The sequence below is a fragment of the Pteropus alecto genome, unplaced genomic scaffold (assembly GCF_000325575.1).
Source record: "Pteropus alecto unplaced genomic scaffold, ASM32557v1 scaffold75, whole genome shotgun sequence".
Taxonomy (NCBI): domain Eukaryota; kingdom Metazoa; phylum Chordata; class Mammalia; order Chiroptera; family Pteropodidae; genus Pteropus; species Pteropus alecto.
The window spans coordinates 6,310,759-6,325,744 of record NW_006440638.1 but is presented as its reverse complement, the minus strand read 5'-3'; the positions used below and the strand labels follow the sequence as shown (position 1 = coordinate 6,325,744).

At 33.9% G+C, this 14,986-nt stretch overlaps 2 pseudogenes; one reads left to right on the top strand and one right to left on the bottom strand.

Moving 5' to 3' along the window:
* Positions 1 to 9,939: 9,939 nt before the first annotated feature.
* On the top strand, positions 9,940 to 10,058 carry LOC112484421 (annotated as a pseudogene).
* A 3,312-nt stretch (positions 10,059 to 13,370) lies between these two features.
* On the bottom strand, positions 13,371 to 14,798 carry LOC102895095 (annotated as a pseudogene).
* Positions 14,799 to 14,986: the final 188 nt, after the last annotated feature.

Sequence of the window (14,986 nt, the reverse complement as noted above, 5' to 3'; positions counted from 1 at the left end):
TTGTGTTATTGTTGTTCTAGTGTGCTTTCTTTTCATAACTGTATTGTAGTCACCCTAGACATTATTGTGAATATGCAGTGAAACGAATTTACTATTACACATGTGTGCCTTGGGATACCATATATTAAGATAATGTGTCTAAAGGTATATGTTAGATATCATATAATTGTTTGAAAAATCTAGTACAAATATGTTTTAAAGATATCTGTTACCCATAGAACAACTACAACAACAACAAAAATGTGAGGAGGGGATAAAGCATAGATGATAGAGAATTTGTTCATTCCTCTTGTGAACTCATCAAAGTTGTGACAGAAACACAGAGCAAACAGCAAGTAAAGTCACCTGGGATCTAGATAAACAGAAGCACTACAATTAGGGAGAGAAACAATCACCATGCAAGGGTAGAAGGTAGAAGGGGGCGAAGACGCCAGGCTGCAAGGTCTGAGAGGCTGAGTTGGAGAGAAGTTGTGGAAGCTGCAAATGCCTCTTAAAGGGGCCATGTCCATGACCTAGACCTAACTTTCCCCATGACAGACCTGCTCACTCTGAGCACCAGCACTGGGTCAGCTACAGGGAGACATTGAAATGTCTGAATGAGGATCAGAGGCAAGGCACTCTCCGAGGCAGAAGTGCCAGAAGTATATGCTATTCCTCTGTTGATCCCTCCTCCCTTCCAGGATGCAGACACAGAGCCACCACAGCTAAGACATCATCAAAATTAATAACAGCGGTTGCTCTATGCAGAAGATTTCCTGAAATTCTGCCTCTCCCAACTCAGGCCCTACCCAGGCCACATTCAGCTGTGTCCTTAGGGAATCTGGTGCTCCTTGCTGAGCAGCACCTAGACTTACACTGGTGGCAGCTGATTTCAGTTTCTGGCATGGCCCCTTGAGGCATCTATTAGCACAGCATCTGTAGATTGCTGGCTGAATCTTAACAGGTGGCCTCAGAGGGGCACAGGCTGGGGCTAAACTTGGCCTGCAGCTGAACTCTTCTCAGGACTGTGCCACTGGACATCTACTACTACACAAAGCTGCACTAATAAGACCAAGAAACTTAGGGGCTTTGCTTAGTACATAGAAACAGATACAGAAAAGCAGCCAAAAATGGGAAGGAAAAGAAGCAGAAACCATATGAAAGAACAGAACAGAGATCCAGGAATAATGGAGTCAAGGAATCTAACAATGCAGAGTTCAAAACACTGGTTTTAAAGATGCTCAATGAACTTAGGGGAAGAATAGATGAACTAAATGAGAACTATAACAAAGAGGTTAAAAACATTAAAATGGAAATAGAAATTTTAAAAGGGAACCAGTTAGAAATGAAGAACATATTATCTCAGATGAAGAGAATATTAGAGGGAATCAACAAAGTCAATAAAGAAGAGGATCGAACCACCACTATAGAGGATGGGGAAACCAAGGACACTCAATTAAAACTGGAAGAAAAAAGAAGCCAAGATATAATAGTAATTTAAGGAGCCTATGGGACACTATTAAATATTAAAATATCTGTGTCTTAGGGGTACCTGAAGGAAAACAAGACTTTAAAGAACTATTTGAAGAAATGATGGAAAATTTCCCTAACCTGGTGAAGGAAATAGACATACAACCCAAGAAGCTCAGAGAGTCCAGAAAAACAGGAACCCAAAGAGGCCCACACTAAGACACATTATAATTAAAATGCCAAAGATTAAACATAAAGAGAGAATCTTAAAAAGCAGCAAGAGAAAAGCAGATAGTTACCTATAAGGGAGCACACATAAGACTGGCAAAGGACTTCTCAAAAGAAACTATGCAAGACAGAAGGGCTTGGCAAAAAATATTCGACGTGATGAAAACCTAGGATCCACAACCGAGAATACTTTATCCAGCAAAGCTATCGTTTAGAATTGAAAGACAGATAAAGAGCTTCTGAGACAAAAATAAGCTAAAGGAATTTATCAACACCAAGCCAGTATTACAGGAAATATTGGGTGGACTCCTTTAAGAAGAAAAAAAAAATGTATCAAAAGCATGAATAAAGAATGGTAATAACTACATTTTTATCAACGAGTACCTCAAATGGAAAAATATTGTGTTCCAACCAAAAGATAGAGTAGCTGGATGGATAAGAAAACAAGACCCCTACATATGCTACCCACAAGAGACTCACTTCAGATTAAAAGACACACACAGACTAAAAGAAAAGGGATGGGAAAAGATGTTGCCTTGATGGACCTAAAGGGTACTGCGCTGAATGAAATAAGTTGGATAGAGAAAGAGAAATATCACATGATTTCATGTACATGTGGAATCTAAAGAACAAAATAAACAATGACAACAACAAAGGAAATAAACTCATAGATATAGAGATTATTTTGAGGGCTATTAGATGGAAGGGGGCTTAGGGAGTTCGGCAAAAATGGGCAAAGGGATTAAGTACAAATGGATAGTTACAAAATAGACATGGAGATGTAAAGTGTAGTATAAGGAAAATAGTTAATAATGCTGTAATAAATATGTAAGGGGGAAGAGGAATACTAGATTTAGTGGGATGATCACTTTATAAATTATATCGATCTCTAATCACCATGCTTTACAACTGAAACTAATATATTATTGTATGCGACTATAATTGAACAATATCATTGAATTCTACAATATAAATATGAGTAACTAATTGTCTATTATATTTTTATAAAGCCAAAAAACTAATAAACAAAATGATGAAGTTAGAATAAGAATTTTTTTTTAATTTAAGCACCTAGGACAGTGCTTATTATGCAAATATTTGTCGGATAAATGCACACTCTCTTCTCTCCACCCATTCTCCCCAAAAAAGAAAAAAATTTGGAAGATAAAATTTATAGAATTTATGCAAATACAATCTGGAGCTCTTCTCCACCTATGACATTTGCAAGTGCGTAAAGATCATAAGGCTTATAATCCATACCCTCTGTCCCTGATCAATAACAGAAGACCTCAAAGGATTTGACGGAATTCTGTCTTCTCATTCCACGCAGCCTCTACATCAAGGGATCCCAGGAGTCTGCAACATCCAGTTTGAGGGTCCATTCTTACTGAAAGAGGACTGGACAAAAAGGAAGTACAGAATGCACTGAGAACTTCATCTGGATTACTTTTTACCCATTAATGGCCTTTGTTTTCTGATACTCAGCATCAAAAGTCTTGATTTGATATAAATTTTTAAAATACTCTGGGTGATGCTGAAAGCCTTAAGCATTCATCAGCTACATGAACCCAATCTGAGACCTCTTAGAGGCAGATGAGTCTCCAGATCTGTCTCACATTAAAATGGTTCATATTCACACGATACATCTATATTTATTTTAAGAGATTCATGGCCCCTGAATTCTATGTATGCATCATTAGTATAAATGATTTCAAAATATTTTTCAGAAATTATTGTTTAATTCTATACATGAAATGAAACTTCAATCTCTATACAAAGAAGAAAATGTTGCCTAAAAACCTTTTTCTTAAAGTTAAAACAAAATTGTATTTTCCTTTCTGGGACTGTTATCTTAAATAAAAAATTCTAAGAAGTGAACGATCCCTGATGTCTTTCTAGTACCAAAATTTAGTGAACTGCAAAGCATAGCTCTAAGGTCCTGTAACAGAATCAACGTATGAAAAGAATTAAGTGAAAAGCTCCTGAACAGCAAAGGCCAGTTATTTTTGTATTTATTCAACTGAAAGTTAGTGAGCATCTAATATGTACCAGGCACTGTTATGGATACTGAGAATACAGTAGGGAACAGCAGTAAAAAAAAAATACAAAATACCTCACAATATGGAGAGAGGTAGAGAAGAGGAAAATAAGCAACAAACAATATAAGTAAAACATATCATTTGTTAGATAGTGATAACTACTATGGAAAAAATACTAAAGCAGGGAAGGGGAATATGAAATTCATAAGGATTAAAAATATAAATACCTGAAAGGTAAGAATATATAATTTCAGTACAGATAGATGAGATGACTCAAACCAGCATCTTGCTGAGAACATCTAAAGGGGCAGGAATAAAATTTTAAAATAAGTTATGAAAAACATCAAGTTAGAAAATGAAGAATTTCCAGAGCAAAATATAAGAGATCTTGAAACTTGAGAGAGGTAAGCCCAGGAAAAAAAAATACTCTCTTGAAGAAGATGCAATAATCTTAAGCACAGATTATTTCTATAACTGAAAGTATTATAGGAAGATATTACGAGTAATGTAATGGCAATAAATGTGATATTCTTTTGCAGCATCACAAAGTTCCCTTTTATTTGACCAGCTAAAACTTTTTTTCGTTTTTGTTTTTTTTTTTAGGTCATGAACAGATGGTAAATTTCACCAAATATATTTTCTACATCTATTAAGATGATTGCATAATTTTATTCTTAATCTGTTTATGCGGTAAATCACATTGGATATCTAATGTAAATCAACCGTGTATTCCTGATATAAAACCAGTTTGGTTACTATGTGTCATCATTTTTATATAATTTGGTTTTAGTTTGCTAATATTTGTTTAGAATTTTTTCCAATTAAGTAGATGCATGAAGTTAACCTTGAATTTTTCTTACCTGTTCTATCACTGTCAAGGTTTTGCTGGACTTACAAAATTATTTGAGAAGTATATTTTTCTATTCTCTGGAAGAGTTCTATAAGTTTGGAATTAGCTCTGCCTTGAGTATGTGGTAAATTTAACAGTGAAGCCATCTAAATCTAATTTGTGAGAGTGTGTGTATGTGGACAAACTATTGATCACAGACTGAATTTCTTAAATAAATCAGCTTCTTCCCAAATTTTCCTAGCTTATTTCTTTGGAATAATTAGCTTATTTCTTTGGAATCTTCACATTTATTGTCATTACATTACTCATAATATCTTCCTATAATACTTTTAGTTATAGAAATAATCTGTGCTTAAGATTATTGCATCTTCTTCAAGAGAGTATTTTTTTTAACATTGAGAATTTTCACTTTGAGCTGGAGAACAAGACTAAGATGCTTTTTTATCTACACTTCTATTCAACATTTTAATTATGAAGTAACTACAAAAATAAGGCAAAAAATTAACTGGTGTAAATTTTGAAAAGAAACAAATAAGATGGTCATTATTCTAAGATAGCATGATTACTTAATAGAAAATTCAACAGAATCAATGCATAAATTACTGTAATTAATAGGAGATTTAGTAAACTTGCTTAATAAAAAACTAAGACCTAAATTCAATGTATTTTTATATATCAGCCACAAACCAAATATAATTTTAAAAGACCCATATATAATGCATAAAAATGAACTACTTAAGAATAAATTTAGGCAAACATGTGTAAGACTTCTATATTTCAAAATGTTATTGAGAAACATTAAAAAGACAAAAAATGACATTTATCTGTTTCTGTATTGGAAGACTCAATATTGCAACTATGTTAATTCTTTGCATATTGTTCCACAAATTCAATACTTTGAATCTCAATTAAGTATCAACAGGATATTTCATGTAACTTGATGTGCTAATTCTAAAATTTTCATGAAAATGGAAAAGACCATTATAGCCAAGATTCTTCTGATGAGGAAGAACAAGGTCAAAGCACTTGCTTCATCAGTTCTCAATTAAAAGAGTGTTTAATTTCATAAATTAGACAAATAGGCAAATAGAAGACAGCAGAACTTTTATTACGAAGGTAATATGTTGAGCGATGGGAAAAGAATCGTTTTTGATAAACTATACTTTGACAATTGAGAATCTATATTTAAAAAATTTGAACCCTGACCTTACACTGTACAAAATAAAAATCAACTCAAATCATAGATATTTATGTGTCTTGTTTAAGAAATCTTTCTACCTCCTAGTCATTAAGAGACTCTTCTTAATTATCTCCTGGAAGCTTTATGGTTCTCCTTTTCAGGTTACAGACCTAATAGAAAAGAACATCTTGACTTTGAGATAGGAACATACTTTTTTAAACAAATACACACTCAAAAAAATTAACCAAAAATCAAAGTAACCAAAAAGTAAAATATGATAAATTGTACTTCATTAAAATTAACAAATTCTGCTTTTTAATGACACTATTAAGAGAGTAAAAAATAATCCACAGACATGGAGAAGATATTTACAACAAATGTAACAGGCAAAAACTATTATATCCACATTATATAAATAACTACAAATAAAAAAAAAAGATAGAAAGACAGGCAAATGACCTCAATGTGTACTTTATAAAATAAGATATACAAATGGCCCACAAACAAAAGAAAAGCTACTCAACTTAATTGGATATCAGGGAAACACTAATTAAAATTATGAAAAAAACATTATGCACCGATAAGATTATAAAAAAGTTAAAAGTTCTACAGTAGCAAATGTTAACAAGGAAGTAACTATCACATATGACTGGTATGAATAAAATTGAAATAAATATTTTGGCAAATACTTTGGCATAATGTAGTCAAGTACAAGAATCACTCTGTATACTGTAACACAGCAATTCCAGTCTGGTGTCCACTCTGAATAAAAAGTAATGTGAACTAAAAACAATTCGAGTTTATTAAGAGTAGTATTATCAAATAAATTTTGGTATATTCATAAAATGGGGCATTGGAGAGCAATGAAAATAAACAATTTAAATTACAACAGCACAGATGAATCTTACAAACAATGCTGGATAAAAGATGAAAAGTACCAAAGGATATTTACACTGTAATTCCATTCACATACAGTTTGAAAACAGAAACACACGAAACTAGAAATATTGCCTAAGATTCATGTCTTAGTACCAAAAAAAATCAGAGTAGCGATTAAAATAAAAGCCAAAATAACAATTACTTCTAGGGGAGTATATGATCAAGAAAGAACATATAAGTAGCTTCTGGGTGATCAAAAATTTAATTTTTTATTTGAGCAGTGGTTACATTAATAGATTTTTTGTACTTTTTTCATGTTTTATACACTTTTCGGTATATGCTATACTTTACAATTATGCATACCTATATGGGAAGAGCATTCCCTCCAAAAGCTTCTTTTATTAATGTTTTTCAAAACTATAAAAGGGATCTTATCCATTCTAATTGTCTCACACTCTCTGAATTATTCGTCTCCTTCCATGTATTCAATCATCACCACTTCTATAATCATCTCTCCTTAGAGTCAGCTAGCTATTAGCTGTCTATATATCTAGCTATCTATCTTCCACTCTATTACTGAATATTGCCAATTAGATCATCTCCAAAAGCAGCAGGTTCAAAACAACTCATCATTCTCCCTCTATCTACTTTCCTCATTACCTCCTCCCCAAACTTATTTTATCTTTGTTTTTGGTTAATATAGAACCTGACGCGAGCAGAGCCAATCAGATTATTTCCCTAAAATTTTTCTGAATTAGAGCTAAGAGGATCAGTCTTTGGAGATGGGTGAATATCAGAAGTGGTAAGAGTTAGGAATGTCCAGTAACCATATATCCTAACAGAGGAATCCAGTCAGTAGGATGAGAGATCTGAGCTGACATAGAAAAAAAGAAGCCAGAGAAATAGATTCTTAGAGCATTTAGCTCCCATAGTCAAGGTAAGGTCCAGCTTCTTCTTTTCCCTTTCCACAGATATGTGACTGTTTTTTTTTTACCCAAGCTAGTTTTACTTGCATTATAACACAATAAAAAAAATTCTACTCAGAGAATCCAGGTAACCTGCTCCCACTCATACTCCTCGATGTGTGTGACAATAACCAGATTTCTGCATTAACAATAAACACGATAATGTACCTTTAAAATAATGATGGTTTTATAATTTATGCATTGTTTATAGCTGATACATCTAGCAAATTATTCTAGTCTTTAGAATAGTGAACTACTGCTTAGATCTATTAAATTAAATGTGTAATATTTAAAATACATAAAAAGAAGGAAATCCTGCCATTTGCAACAACACAGATGAACCTAGAAGGTATTTTGCTAAGTGAAATAAGCCAAAGAAAGACAAATACTACATAGTATCACTTGTAAGTGGAATCAAACACACACGCACTCACACACACACACACAAACACACTGTCAAATGTCAAACTCACAGAAACAGAGTAGAATAGTGATTACCAGGAGTGAGGGGATAAGGGAAATGAGAGATGTTAGTCAAAGGGTACAAACTTTCAGTTATAGGATGAATAAGTTCTGATCATCTAATGTACAGCTTGGTGACTATAGTTAATAATATTTTATTGTATACTTGAAATCTGCTAAGAGAGTAGATGTTAAGTATTCTCATTATAAAAAAAGATAACTATGTGAGGTAATATATGTGTTAAGTAATTTGACTGTGGTAATAATTTCACTATATATCTATATCAAATTATCATCACATTGGGCATTTTAAACATATTACAATTTTATTTGTCAATTATATCTAGATAAAGCTGGAAAAAATAATATACATATTGTTTAGATTGAATATTGTCTCTAAATAATGTTAACTCACTTAAGTACCCTACTAAAATTTGTCTAAAAATATTTGTCTTTATATTGATTTCAACAATTTGAACAAAAGCAGAAAATAAAGATTCCTTTTTCTTAGAGATATTTTAATGTGTAAATAAAATTTATGTCATTCTAACATCTAAAAATTTCTATAGGGCAAAAGAAGATAAGAGATCAAGATTTTTTTAAAAGCAATAAAAGAAGACACCTTTTTAAGGAATAAGAAATGGACATCAAAACACAAGTCCATTCACATCATCTTATGCAGATCTGTATACTAATATTTACTTAGAATGAGTGATCTCTGCCCATAGGTCAATTCCTCCCATTGATGTGCAAACAGTAGCCAAGGCTCAACTACAACAAGAGGGCACACACAACCCATGCAAGAGACACACCTGGAGCACCCAGCTCAGGTGATCTGGGAAACTATGCCACTGAGGCCCCTCAATACAAGAAGAGGGAAAAAGATTTAAAAATATAAGTAATAAAATGGGAGACATAGCCCTACTTAATACATAGAAACAAACACAGAAAGGCAGCCAAAATGGAGAGACAAAGAAATATGTCCCACATGAAGGAATAGAACAAAGCTCCAGAAAAAGAACTCAAAATGGAGACAGGCAATCTATTGTAGGCAGAGGTCAAAACACTGGTTATACGGATGCTCAATGACCTTAGGGGAAGAGTAGATGAATTCAGTGAGAAGTTTAACATACAGGAAGGAAAAGTAAAAATGAAGATAGAAAACATAAAAGAGAACCAGTCAGAAATGGAGAATACAATAACTAAAATGAAGAATATATTAGACAGAATCAACGGTAGCTTAGATGAAGCAGATGATTGAATCAGCAATTCAGAAGATAAGGTAGCAGAAAACACCCAATCAGAACAATAGTAAGAGAAAGAAATCCAAAAAATAAAGATAGTGTAATTGACTTCTCGGACAACATCAAGCATACAAACATTCACATCAGAGGGATACCAGAAGAAGAGATCAAGGAATTGAAAACCTATTTCAAGAAATAATGACAAAGAACTTTCCTAACCTGGCAAAGAAAATAGACATATAAACCCAGAGGGCACAGAGAGTTCCAAACAAGATGAACCCAAACAGGCCCACACAAAGACACATCATAATTAAAATGACAAAGGTTAAAGACAAAGAGAGAATCTTAAAAGCAGAAAGAGAAAAGTAATTAGTTACCTACAAGGGAGCTCCCATAAGACCGTCAGCTGATTTCTCAAGAGAAACTTGGCAGGCTGGAAGGAATTGGCACAAAATATTTAAAGTACTGAAAAGCAAAGACCTACAACCAAGATTATCCTACCCCGCAAAGTTATTATTTAGAATCAAAGGACAGATAAAGATCTTCTCAGACAAAAAAAAAAAAAAAAGCTAAAGGAGTTCATCAACACTAAACCAGTATTAGAAAAAATGTTACAGGAATTTCTTTAAGAAGAAGAAAGAATTTCTATGGCCATGCTACCCTGGACAAGCCCAATCCTGTCTGATCTCAGAGGCTAAGCAGGGTCAGGCCTGGTTAGTACTTTGGTGGGAGACCACCTAGGAAGACCAGGTGTTGTAGGCGCAAAAAATAAAAAAATAAGGGATTGTTAGCTGACAATCTATGAGGTCAATCAAGGGTTGCCTCACCTAAAAATAAATAAATAAATAGATAGATAGATAGATAAATAAATAAATAAATAAGAAAGGGAAAAAAGATTTACAAATATGAGTAATAAAATGGCATAACTACATTTCTACCAATAATTACTTTAGATATAAATGGAATAAATGCTTGAATCAAAAGACATAGGGTGAAAGAATGGATAAGAAAACAAGATACATACACTGCATACAAGATGCACACAGACTGAAAGTAAAGGGATGAAATATATTTTATGAAAATGAAAAAATAAAAATCTGAAGTAGCAATACTTATACCCAACAAAATAGACTTTAGAACAAAGGCTATAACAAAAGACAAAAAAAAAATAATCAATAATTCTACTTTTGTTTATTTATCCAAAGGAACCCAAAACACTACTTCAAAGGGACACATGAATCCATATGTTCATTACAGCATTATTTACAATACCAAAGATATGGAGGCAACCTGGGTGTCCATCAATGGATGAATGGATAAAGAAGAGTTGGTACATATATCCAATGAAATACTACTCAGCCATAAAAAAAACGACGTGTTGCCATCTGCAATAATATAGATGGACCTAGAGGATATTATGCTGAGTGAAGTAAGTCAGACAAAGAATGCTACACAATTGCTCTTAAACTATAATCTAAAGAACAAAATAAACAATCAAACAGAAATAAACTCATAGATAGAGAACATTTTTGATAGTTGCCAGTTGGAAGAAGGTGATGGATGAAAAAGGAGACAGGATTAAGAAGTACAAATTAGTAGTTACAAAAGAGTCACGGGGATGTAAAATATAGCTTAAGGAATATAGTCGATAATATTGTAATAACTATGTATGATGTCATATGAGTACTAGATATCAGTTAATCACTTAGTAAGTTATATAAATGTCTAATCACTATGTTGTACACCTGAAACTAATATAATATTGTATGCCAACTGTAATTGAAAAATAAAAATATATTTTAAATAAATAAATAAAATAGTGATCTCCATAGCAACCAGTGGATCAAATGATACATGAGCTGACTGTGAAGATATTTGTCTTTGTTATAGTAAAACTGATTATAAAATACAATTGATTTAGAGTTCTACTGATTTAACCTAAATATATGTGGGTAATAGGTTTTTAAATATGTGTTTTTTAGACAGCAGCTGATGACATCAGTACTATTTTTAATATATTTTTATCCCTTTAGCTTCCCATTTTTGCTTTGGTGATTTAAAAATGAAGTTTAGCAAAACTAAAGCCAATGAGATTTGTTTAAATTGAATGTGATAGGCAGAATAATGGCTCTCACAGATTTCATGCTCTGGTCCCAGAATCTATGAAGATATTACCTTGCATGGCAAAAGGAACTTTGCAGATGTGATTAAGGATACAAACATTGAGGTGAAAGGATTATTATGAATTATTTGAATCTGCCCAATCTAATCACATGAGTCCCTAAAAGCAGAAAACCTTTCCCAGCAAAGGTCATAAAGAGATATGATGATGGAAAAAGACTCAGAGTGAAGCTACACTAATGACTTTGAAAATAAAGGAAGGGAACATAAGCCAAGGAATGCAGGTGGCCTCTAGAAGCTGAAAATGGTAAGGAAATTGAATCTCCATAAAGGAAGGCAGCCACAATAGGACCTTGATTTTAGTCCAATGAGACCCATGTCAGACTTCTGATCTACAAACTGTAAAATAGTAAATCTGTTTTGTTTAAACCACTAAATTATGGCTTTGTAGTAGTTTCTTACAGCAGCTATAGAAGACTTATAAAATAGCTGTGACATTGTGTAACTTCATAAAAAAACAGTTAAAATAAAGGAGAGGAAGTGCCCCACACTCCTTCATTCCTACTGCATGGAATGTGATTTGACATATCTAAGCAAAGCAAATGTCCCTTCAAAACAGTGGTGGGCCAAACCATAGAATTAGCAGGTTACCACCAATATCCAAGAGCCCCAGGAGTATTTGAAGGGATTTATTAAACATTATGTCCTTTGCCAGGCTCTGTTTTATGCCATACTGAGCCTCCTTCAACCGCCTTGAATCATAATTAAATGTAAAAACAGGCCTAAGCTTGTATGTCTTCCTTAAACAAACAGTCAGTTGAGTTGAACGAAAAATGTATTTTTTCTAAGACATTTTTGGGTGTGTATATATTTCATATATTTTTAATACTAAGAAAAAACTTTCCTCAAAAAATTAATTTTCTTTCTGAAGGGCCTTACCCAGAGTAGCTGTGAGAAGAGGAAGGGAGGGGTAGTCTGAATACTTCCACAAGCATTATCTCATTTCTATATGAAGAAACTTTTAAGTAAAGGCATTTTCTTTTCTAAAATGATGCATGCAGTGAACGTTTAACAGATTTTATGTATAACATTGGACATAATCTTATTTCTCAGAACTGTAAAAATAAGACTTGCATTCTGGGCTTTCATTTTTCTTTCTAGTATTATTTATTTATTCTCGGAATCTAATTATAATTAACTATAGCAAGACAGTGCTCAATACTATTTAAACCTCATTTTCAGTTCTTTATAAACTACCTGAGTATTTGTAAATGTGAGAATTCACATTTCAATAACTGGAAAACTAAAATTTATATACCAACAAATTTACTCAATATCGATGTAACTACACAAAATTTTATATACAACGCATGGACTTGCTATTACAGAATTTAGTCTTTGTAAACTAGCTTACACATAAACAGTCACTCTTTGCTTATCTGTCCTAACCTATGAAGTTTTGAATCAACAGACTCCTCCCATAGCTTTTTACTATGTAAACTAATGATTCCTTCCCTTTAGGCAAGGTGAAAAGCCCCAAGTTTCCATCCATAAAAAAAACTTTAACCCAGAATTATCTAATTCTAAAGTTTCAGTAGATATAACACCAGAAATAGTCCTTTATGAACAAGTCTTTTATGTACGCAGTACTATAGAAAGTTACAGTGTTGACCAAAAGAACATACAAGCTTGTCATTAAACTTTGTTTTAATGGGTCTCAGAATTCTGTGACAGGTTTTTTAGTCAAGTTATTTCCATTAAAAAGTACTGATTTTTAAAAACTAATAGCTTAAGAACTGCCACACACACACGCACACGCACATGCACACACCAAAAAGTCCATAAAACATTCATCTTTCCTTCTGAAGTTTTTACGATGCATTGTAATCATTAACCAGTCTTTTACTATTAAATTAAAATGGCTAATTGAGACAAACAGTTCTGAAACTGTTCTTCCACCACTGATTAAGACTGGGGTGGTAGGTATTGGGGATAATACTCATTTAGCCTTCAGAGCTTTCTGCGCAGACTTAGTGACCTTGCCAGCTCCAGCTGCCTTCTTATCCACTGCTTCAATGACACCCATAGCAACTGTCTGTCTCATGTCATGAACAGCAAAACTGCCCAGAGGAGGACAGTCAGAGAATCTCTCAACACATGTGGGCTTGCCAGGAACCAGAGCAACAATGGCAGCATCACCAGATTTCAAAAACTTCAGGCTATTCCAGCTTTTTCCCGGAACGACAATCAAGTTTATCCTTCGGCTCAGTAAATTTTGAAGCAATGTGAGCTGTGTGACAATCCAGTATAGGTGTGTATATGGCACTGATTTAGTCTGGATGGTTCATAATCATCACCTACGTCTTGAAGCCAGCTCCTTCCACTGATGGATCATTTTTGCTGTCACCAGCCACATTACCACAACAAACATCTTTAACAGACACATTCTTGACATTAAAACCACATTGTCCCCAGGAAGAGCTTCACTCAAAGCTTCATGGGGCATTTCAACAGACTTTACTTCAATTGTAATGTTGACTGGAGCAAAAGTGACCACCATGTGAGGTTTGAGAACACCATTCTCCACTCGGCCCACAGGGACAGTACCAATACCACCAATTTTGTAAACATCCTGGAGGGGTAGATGGAAAGGCTTGTCAGTTGGACAGTTGGTGGCAGAATGCAATCCAGAGCTTCAAGCAGTGTGGTCCCACTGTCACTTCCATCTTTATGGGTGATTTTGCAGTTCTTGAACCAAGGCATGTTAGCACTTGGCTCCAGCATGTTGTCACCATTACCATCCCAATCTGAAATTGTCACAAATGCTACTGTGTCAGGATTGTAGCCAATTTTCTTGTAGGTGCCGACTTCCTTAAAGATTTTCTTGTACTTACGGCTGTAGTGAAGCTCAGTGGAATCCAGTTTAACATCACCAATTAATTTTTTTACAGCCAGTGCAGAAGCCAGAAGGGCATGCTCACGGGTCTGCCCATACTATGAGATACTTACTTCAAATTCACCAACACCAGCAGCAACAATCAGGACAGCACAGTCAGCCTGTGATGTGCTTGAAATCATGTTTTTGATAAAGTCTCTGTGTCCTAGGGCATCAGTGATGGTTACAGAATACTCACTGGTCTTGAATTTCCACAGAGAGATATCAGTGGTGAAACCATGCTCACATCCAACTTTCAGTTTATCCAAGACCCAGGCATATTTGAAGGAGCCCTTTCTCATTTTAGCAACCTCCTTCTCAAAATTTTCGATGCTTCTTTTGTTCATCCCACCACATTTGTAGATCAGATGACCAGTAGTGGTAGATTTGCTAGAATCTACGTGTCTAATGACAACAATATTGATATGAGTCTTTTCCTTTCTCATTTTGGCTTAGATTTAATGGTGGTTTTTACAGCACCTGTGTTCTGACGGCAAACCCATTGCAAGAAAGCTCTGTACCCTCATTTTAAATAGAAGCATACAGGTGCCAGTATAACAAAATATGTTTTATAAGCTAATGGAATTGAGTCTTCAAAACAAGTAATAATGTATTTATACCATTTTTTTGTTTC